Consider the following 8,785-nt stretch of genomic DNA (forward strand, 5'->3'; position numbering starts at 1 on the left):
AGGGGGAAAAACTTTTTAGCTGATGCGCTATTCCATATGCCTCAGGACAATTGCCCCAAAGCAGAAAGAGTCAAACCAGTACTCTCATCCCACCAGTTAGCCAAGTGAAGGGGAAGTGTCCAATATATAATGGAGTGACCTCAGCCCTTAAGGCTGCACTAAATGAAGACATGTGGTTTCAAAGTTATGTGAATGTCTGCTTGAATGAGGATGGGCTGGCTTGGGTAGGGGGTAAGCTTTATGTACTGGAAACCCAAATATTGATAGTTTTGGAGAAAAGCGACAATTCCAAAGAGATGGATACTTTGGTTTTGTAAAGACTTTATACCTGATAAAAAGACAATTTTGGTGGCCATCCTCAAAAAGGACATTGAGAGCTATGTAGCAAGCTGCCCTGTCTGTGCCTCAGCCAAACGATGTCAAGGGAAAACTCTGGGACTCCTTCAAATAGTAGCCAAGCTGTCAGCACTCTAGAGAGAGATCTCCATTGATTTTATTGTGGAACTCCCTGAACCCTCATGAAACCCTGCTATATGGGTTGTGACTGATTTGTTTTCTAAACAAGTACATTTTGTCCAATGCCGAAAAATTCCATCGGCACAAGTGCTAGCCAAATTATTTTTACATCATATTTACCAGTTACATGGGGCATCTCAACTCATCATTTCAGACAGAGGGGTGCAATTCACTTCTAAGTTTTGGCTGGTCTTCCTAAACTTACTTGAGATTGATAAAAGGCTCACTTCCAGTCACCACTCCCGAATGAATGGAGGGTGTGAATGAGCAAACTCAATATTAGAACAGTACCTCAGATGCTTTATTATCAGCAGGATGATTGGACTGACTTGTTGCCTTTTACAGAAACGGCATATAACAATTAGGTACACAGTAGCATAGAATTCACTCTTTCAGGGTGGCTACTGGTCAGGAATTTAAGCCTATGCTTGAAATACCTCTAAATGACCCTCTGGTGCCATTGTTAAAGGAACGGGTGTCCCAGTTAGGAAATACATGGCTGTTCATGGGAAAAGCCCATGCAGATGCCCGGAAGGCTTACAAAACTCAAGCTGACAAGATATCCAAGGAACATAAACCATTCAACACTGGTGATCATGTCTACCTCTCCACCTGCTACCTTCAGTCTCCACAGCCTTCAAAAAAACAAGGACCCAAGTTTGTGGACCCCTTTCCCATCACGCCCATTATAAACCCTGTGACTGTAGAATTGGATTTGCCAAAATCCCTTCATTGTGTCCATCTTGTGTTCCATTGTAGTTTATGAAAACCTGAGGTTATTTCACCCCTTAGACCAAGCCTTCCACCACCTCCCAAATGAATAATGGTCTGGGGAAAAAGCAACATTTTAAAGTTCATGAGAGTTTGGATTCCTGCAGACATAGGGGAGAACTCCAATATTTAGTAGCATGGAATGATTTCCCCAAAGCTCAAAATGAGTGGGTGTATCACCACCTCATTAGGGCTTCCAGACTTGTAAAATGTTTTCATAACCAATATCCTGATAAACCTGAATAATGTTTCTCTTAATGTCATATTTTTCTTTCTCTCCCTATTTATTATGTTTTCTTCTGCAGGACTAACATTTTTGGGGGAGCAGCATGTCAGGTCCACTATGCTGGTGTCCTGCCATTCAGTCAGAGAAGGGGGAGGAAGGTTGCTGGCATTCTTTGCATGCTTTCATTTTTGCTGTAACTGCTTGAGAATTAGGCAGTCTGAAACAAAGCAGACTCCTTCCCAAGTTCCAGTCTTGTTCCAAGGCCGTCATGCCCTGAGGGTAACCTTTTATCTACCCAGCACCTCCGCATTCTCATAACAACCCTGCAGCATCACATTGACTGCTGGTGGACTGGTTACAGGGTTGTGTTTGGGAGAAATGAAAGAATAGCTTTGTGCTTTGTGCGGGACTTTCAGATTCCATCTGACTTTCCTGCAACCACTTTCTCTCAATAAAAATTATTTTGATTAAAAGCAATGGAGTCAAGAGTTTTACTTTCCTGAGGGACCAGCTGGGGCAGGTCCTTACAAAAACAAGAACTGAGATCCACTATTTCAAATTACTTTATAATATTCCAGGAATAAAATTTGAGATTGGAGCCCAATTAGGAATCAGGTTAACTTTAAGATTTAAGTCTTCTTTCTTGTGCAAATAATGTTCCAAAGTGTCCTCCCTACATTTGTCATTCTTATTGCATGTATAGTTTTTCATCTGACAACCCATAAGATTCCTTTCAATCATTCAGAGAGCATGCAATGTTTTATAAAGAACTCATAAAATCTAAATAGGAGCAAGTTCTGAGAGAAAATTGGAGGAGATTAATTACAGCAGCGAAGAACCCTGCTTAGTTCTGGCGCCTAGTTAACTGCTCTCTTATGGATAATGATATAAGTCCCATCAGCCAAATACCTCCAAATATTTGGGAGAGTTATTTTCAGAATATTTTTAATCCAGGACTATTAAATTATTCATTAGCAATTCCCCACCCAATGGTACATGTCCTGAATAGCCTCCTGTGTCTATAGTTGAGACTAAGGATCTCATTGTACCACTGAAATCTGGGAAAGCTCAAGGTGATTTCATCACTTCAGAATTAACAGAACAGAATAACAGAATAACAGAGTCCACTGGCCCAATCCTCTGCTCAAGCAGAAGACCCTATACCATTTCAGAGAAATGGCTATTCAATCTCTTTCTAAAAGTCTCTAATGATCAAGCACTGAAATGGCTTGCCTTCAGAAGTCGTTAAATTGCTAAAAGAAAATAAAAATTTATAGTCCTCATACTGGCTGATCTTTTAACTTACATTAATAGCACAGCATTCATTTTGAATGGAATGAAGCCATACATGTAGTTCTCACTTAATGACTGGTTACTTAGCAATGATTCAAAGTTACAACAAACTGTTCCCAAAATGTTCCTCTGACTATATTTTGAAGTTACAGCTGCTGCAGTGTCGCTCTGATCATTCACCCTTATGACTAACAGCAAGGATTTTGCAGTGCGCCTGCCTCTTCCTCCCCCCATGCTGCGCTGTTGGGTTCCTGTAGGCCAGGGGTGTCAAACTGCTGACCTGCGGGCCGGATGTGTCACGCTAAAACTGCACTCAGCCCATTGCCGGCAATGGGAAAAAAGTCACGATACATCACGAGACGTCATATGACATTGTGAGTTTGATACCCGTGCTGTAGGCCATGGACCTGCTCCCCATCCTTTGTCACCCATCACAACCTTACATTTTGAAACCTCTACACTTCATGGTGGAAAAGGAAGGCAAGTTATTTATCTCTAGGCTGTGTGACTGCCTCCTAGAACAGCTACCATTTTCAGCATGGCAACAATTACCGGTATTTTTGGCCACACCAAAATGGTGGCCACTTCTAGGAGACCACTATATGGTCCAAGGATTAACCATTATATTCTGCTTCTCTATCACAGTCTGTGCAGTACTGAGAAAAGCTTGGAGCTCTGGAGATTTTCAAAAGGTAAGTGCATGATGGGTGACAGGAGTTGGGCAGGAGTTCCAAGCCCTGTGGGGACCCAGTGGGGGGAAGAAGGGCCTGCAGGGACTTGGTGGTGGAAAAGGCCTGTGGACCTGGTGGGAGGACAAAAGCAGGTCTACAGGCTATAGGGAACCTGAGGAGCAGCAAGCAGAGCTTGGGGTGTCTCAAAGGCATTGGTGGGAAGTCCAGAGAAGGTGAGCCTTAGCCTGCCCCAGGCTTCACAAGTTCTCCCCATCCCTGAGGCACACCATGCTCAATTTAATGACCTGCATGGTCATTTAACAATCATATCAGGGAGAGCAGGGGGTGATATCATTAAAAGAGGCCATCTCGCTTAACAGCCACCATCACTTGAAACTGTAATGGACAGTCATAAAGTTATCCCTCTTTATAAAAATATAGGTTTAGGAAATTGACTTAATCCTGCCAACGATAGACCAATTAGTTTGCTTAATACAGGCAGTCCTCAACTTATGACCATAACTGAGCCCAAAATTTCTATTGTTAAGTGAGACAATTGTGAGTTTTGCCCCTTTTTATGATCTTCTTGCCATAGTTGTTAAATAAATCACTGTAGTTGTTATATGAACATGGCTGTTAAGTGAATCTGGCTTTCCCATTGACTTTGCTTTTCAGAAGGTTGCTAAAGGTGATCGTGTGACCCCAGGACACTGCAACCATCATATATATGAGTCAATTGCCAAGCATCCAAATTTTGATCATGGGACCATGGGGATGCTGCACTTACATTGGGATTGTAAGTGTGGAAAATGGCCATAATTCACTTTTTCAGTGCCACTGTAACTATATCTTTATTAAAACTGTTGGATTGGGTGCAAAGTGAAAATGTTCTCAATGAGAAACAGATGGGATTTAAAGGGGATTGTTCAAACTTAGATCAACTCACTGGTCTAGTGTTTGTACAACAGTAGGTTACATAAATGGCAAATTGCTAAATGAGTAGGTACATACTAATTAATATGCTGGGTGAAATTCCAGGCTTCCTTATCTTGGAACACACATTTGTCTTATCTGTGTGGCCCAGCATAGCCCCAAAGCTGTCTTAAAATTCTTCTAATCAAGTGGGCACATTTTATTACTGAAGATTGTAAGGTTTTTCTTGCTAAGGTCAGATTTCAGCTTATGATATTCCAAGATGCATCAAGAATGATATTTTACAGTTAGAAAATCAGGTGCCAGAGCCTAGTTCTAATTCCTTAATTTTCCATTGACACTTTTTTTTTTTAATCTGTGGGTCTGCCTCAGACATTATTTTAAATCAACCTGGCTAACTTGTCCTTAGGTGTTTCTTTGGAAAGCTTCTGTCTATAAGGGCTTGAAAATGTCAGGAGTTACCTTGAACAATATTTTTGAGATATTTTTAAAATTAGAGTAACTTAGTGTCTAACTCTACAATTTATCAGTTTTTCTGAAATAGGCATGTGCCAACATTTTATCTCTGGCATATCTTTTCAGATTGCCTAATTTTGTACTATCATTTCTTGTTTCTGTCCTGTCCACAGTTGAAGTTTAGTACAATTTTTGCTGATTGCCACTGCTATTGTATCACAGTTACTATAATGATATACTTTATGTAATTTTATTGCAATGTATTTAAAAGTTTAATTAATAATTACAGGCCTATTTATTTTATTGTTAGACCTGCTTCTTTCTGACCAATTGATTGTAATAAAAGTTTGGTAATTTGACTTGATTTGAAGTTGGAATGTGAAAATATTTTTCTAAACAGTAAATGAGAAACTTTTCCAATATTATCCATACAAGGAGAATTGTGTATTACAAGAAAAATGGAAAGGATGTGGTTGCTTTCTTTACCATCTTGTAGACCAAGATTTATTGACATCTGCTGCGTTTCAAAGAACAGTGCTAAGTGTAGCCGACCTGTGACGGAATAGGATAACTCGCCATGCCAAATTGCCACAGGGAAATTTAAAACAAAAAGCTAAATTAATTTCAATGGAAACCATGGCCAGTAACAATAAAATAAAGTCAATCTATAAATACAAGAATTATAATAATTTGGATGAAAACATGGTCACCAATAATAAAAATAATTGAATGAAAGTTATGATTAATACAATGTTGAATTATCCTGTGGTGAGTTGTCCTGCAGTGAGTTGGCCACATCAAGTTGTCCTAGGCCAGGGGTAGGCAACCTCAGCTCTTTTATGACTCATGGACTTCAACTCCCAGAATTCCCGAGTCAGCTATCGGAGTTGAAGTCCATGAGTCATAAAAGAGCCGAGGTTGCCTACCCCTGGCCTAGGCCCATCTGTGACAAGTTAATGATAATCATTTGCAATAGCAAGAGTGACAGGGAACTGTGGTGCTGCAAAATTTTAAAAGCTTCAGGTTCCTCATTTCTGCCAACCAATGCTGAGTCAACCAGTATCAAGCACAGATGGCAGATTTTGCCCTCAACACAACTGTATCAAGCCAGGTAGGATCCACAATACTATTTCCTTTAATTGTCTGCTGCAATGTTTCCTAAACAAAACTGCACCACATGTTAAATAATATAATACAATATTGATAGAGCTTTTATTGTAAACAAGTGCCACCTACTAACTTATAGTGTAATTGCAGGGTGAGGAAGAATTTTAAAATCCACATGCATTTTATAATCTATTTTTACAGCATGAGTGCTGCCATAAGTCATGATACAGCTCTGAATTAAAGAGAGGTCACATAGCTATCCTAGGTTCCTTACAGGGAGGATCTAGCAACTATATGCAGAGTCATGCAATGGTGTGTGAATGGAAACTTTAAAAATTGTTTTGTACACGGAAAAATGAAAAAATAATCTTTGAAAAAAATAATTAAGAATTTCTTGCCTACTAATCCACTTCTGGTTAAAAGAGGAAAATGGAAAGAACAGTACAAAAATTCATTAGCATTAGTATCAGATTAAAGTTAAAATGCTGTAGCATGTGAAATATAAAAACAGTACAGCAGTAGCATAGCCAAAAAATAGTATGAAAATGCATTATAAAAGCAGTAAAAGAGAAAATAGAATACTGACAGTGCCAAGGAAAAATGATATTCGAAAAAATATTTGGTGACTTCAACTGCTGAGAACATAGATTGCTTCTACTCTATGGATAAATCAGGATGCAGTTTCTTGGTTATAACAAGATATTGGGACCTAGATTCCTGCATAGAAACTAGAACAGTGGTGGCGAACCTTTTAGAGACCAAGTGTCCAAACTGCAACCCAAAACCCACTTATTTATCGCTGGGTGCCAGGTGGGCATGGTCCACTGGGTGGGTGTGGCTGTGGTGGTCATGGAAGATTGGGTGGGTGTGGTCACCTCAATGTTGCTTGTGGGGAGGGACACCTGTGGGGGGTGGGCAGGATTAGGGGAGCTCCAGGAGGTCTCTGGCAGGTGGGGCGATAGGCAGGAAACTCATCCAGTGATGCAGCACCCACAACCTCTGGAGGCAAACTGTTCCACTGATTAATTTTTGTTACTGAGAGGAAATTTCTCCTTAATTCTAGATTAGATCAATATTTGATAAGCTTACGTTACTTCTCATCTTGCCCTCAGGTGCTTTGAGGAAACAATTGACCCCCCTCTTCTCTGTGACTGTCCCTCAGATATTGAAAGACTGCTATTATGTCACTCCTAATCCTTCTCTGTTAGACTAGTCATACCAAGTTCTTGCAATCATTCTTAATATGCTTTAGCCTCTAGTCCCTTGTACATTGAGTACATTGAGGTGAACTAATGTGCACTTTTGTACTCATCTCTGGAACAATTGGTTTTGATTACTCCTTTCCCATCGTGTCCTAGATCCCAGATCTTCAAAAATCAAGTTCTGCACAAGATTCATCCAGTTTTCTACTATAGTGTCTTCATGTATCTTTTTCTTAAAAAATTCTTTGTATGATAGATGCATTCCTTAAATATGCAAGAAATTAGGAACATTGGCAATTGCTTGTAAAAATTCATTATTCCACTTTTGAAAAAATGCCTTTCATCTCCTTTAATTTGGAGTTCAAATTAAAATATTAAAAATATTCAATAGTGCCTCTTGGCACTAGTGTAATAACAAAAGTATCAGGCTACAAAGAAGTATCTAAAGGTTTTTTTTAGATACAAAGCCAGTGACTTTGAGCCAGTTCCTTTCTCTTGACCTAGAAATAAGGAAATGCAACTTCCAAAAGTACCGACAGGAAAAGTGCAGGAGTTAAGACTGACTTGAAGGAACAATTTTCCTTTCCTATGTGAAACAAAAGGCACAGGATCGGATCCTGGCAACATCTGTCTTGTGTCTCTCCACCGAAAAGGAAAAACCCCACACCGGTATGTCCTTTAGTAATGACGAACACACCGGCCAAAGCACATTCTCTACAGGATGATATTCCGCATCATCGTTTGATAAAGTACCACATAAGGCTACATAATTTTGTTTAATAGAGAAGAGGATATTTCGCTTACTCTTCGCTCCAGCTCCTGGCAGATTTTCGTTCACACAATCAACCCCGTGTTAGAAGCACAGCTGCTTTCTTCGTCGTCCCTTGCAAAAATCAAGAAGTGGCCAATGGCTGCTAACGAAGCACTCCCTTTCTCGGCTCTCTTGAGTGGTAATTCAGAAGGAAAACCCCACATCCGGGAGTTAACGTACAGTATCTCAAGACTACAGCAGGTGAAACCCAGGCAGGGTAAAATCAAGAGTCGCCGATAATAAATGGGCGGAGTTAAGGGGTACCACCAGCAGTTGATTGGTGCTCTAAGAAACAGTGGGCCTTCTCTGGAAGCCTCTTAGTCACTAGAATCGGATTAGTTCTAGAAGGAACCCAAAGGGGGATGATTTCCCTATATTCGCGCGGCGCGGATGGCATTTTCCATTTTTTAAATCGGGCTGATTCGGACCAGAGCTTTCCTGGAGAAAATGTTGGAAAAATTAGAGTGCCGATCAACGATGTTCCTGTCCATAGTTACATTTAATAGCCGGCTGTATACATCAATAATCGGCTCTACCGTCACGGAGTCACCGAGCTGCCGTTGAACCGAAAATTATTAGGATTAATATCGAATTGCGCTCGATCTCCGGCGAATTACGGGGACAAGCGGAAAAAGATTTCCGTGGCTTTGTGTCTATGGAGATTCTCAGTTATCCAGCTCATAGTTGTTCCAAAGGTGCTTTTCCGACTGGACATTGTTTTTCTTTGAAGACGTTTCGCTTCTCATCTAAGAAACTTCAGTTCCCCTTTGGGATTTCCGTGGCTTTCTTTTAGCCTCCA

The 8,785-nt window shown here is 40.4% G+C and overlaps 1 protein-coding gene across 2 annotated transcripts in view; it reads right to left on the bottom strand.

The window, feature by feature from the left end:
- The window catches only part of BLVRA (biliverdin reductase A), a 46,676-nt gene extending 38,462 nt beyond the window's left edge, over window positions 1-8,214 (bottom strand). Inside the window, exon 1 of one of the 2 annotated variants that reach the window (XM_083377368.1) lies at window positions 7,980-8,214. The gene's annotated coding sequence lies outside the window, so the exon portion shown is untranslated. The remainder of the gene's footprint in view (window positions 1-7,979) is intronic. The other variant, XM_083377369.1, reaches the window with a different exon arrangement.
- Between the last annotated feature and the right edge of the window lie 571 nt (window positions 8,215-8,785).

The sequence above is a fragment of the Vipera ursinii genome, assembly GCF_947247035.1.
Source record: "Vipera ursinii genome assembly, chromosome: Z".
Lineage (NCBI taxonomy): Eukaryota > Metazoa > Chordata > Lepidosauria > Squamata > Viperidae > Vipera > Vipera ursinii.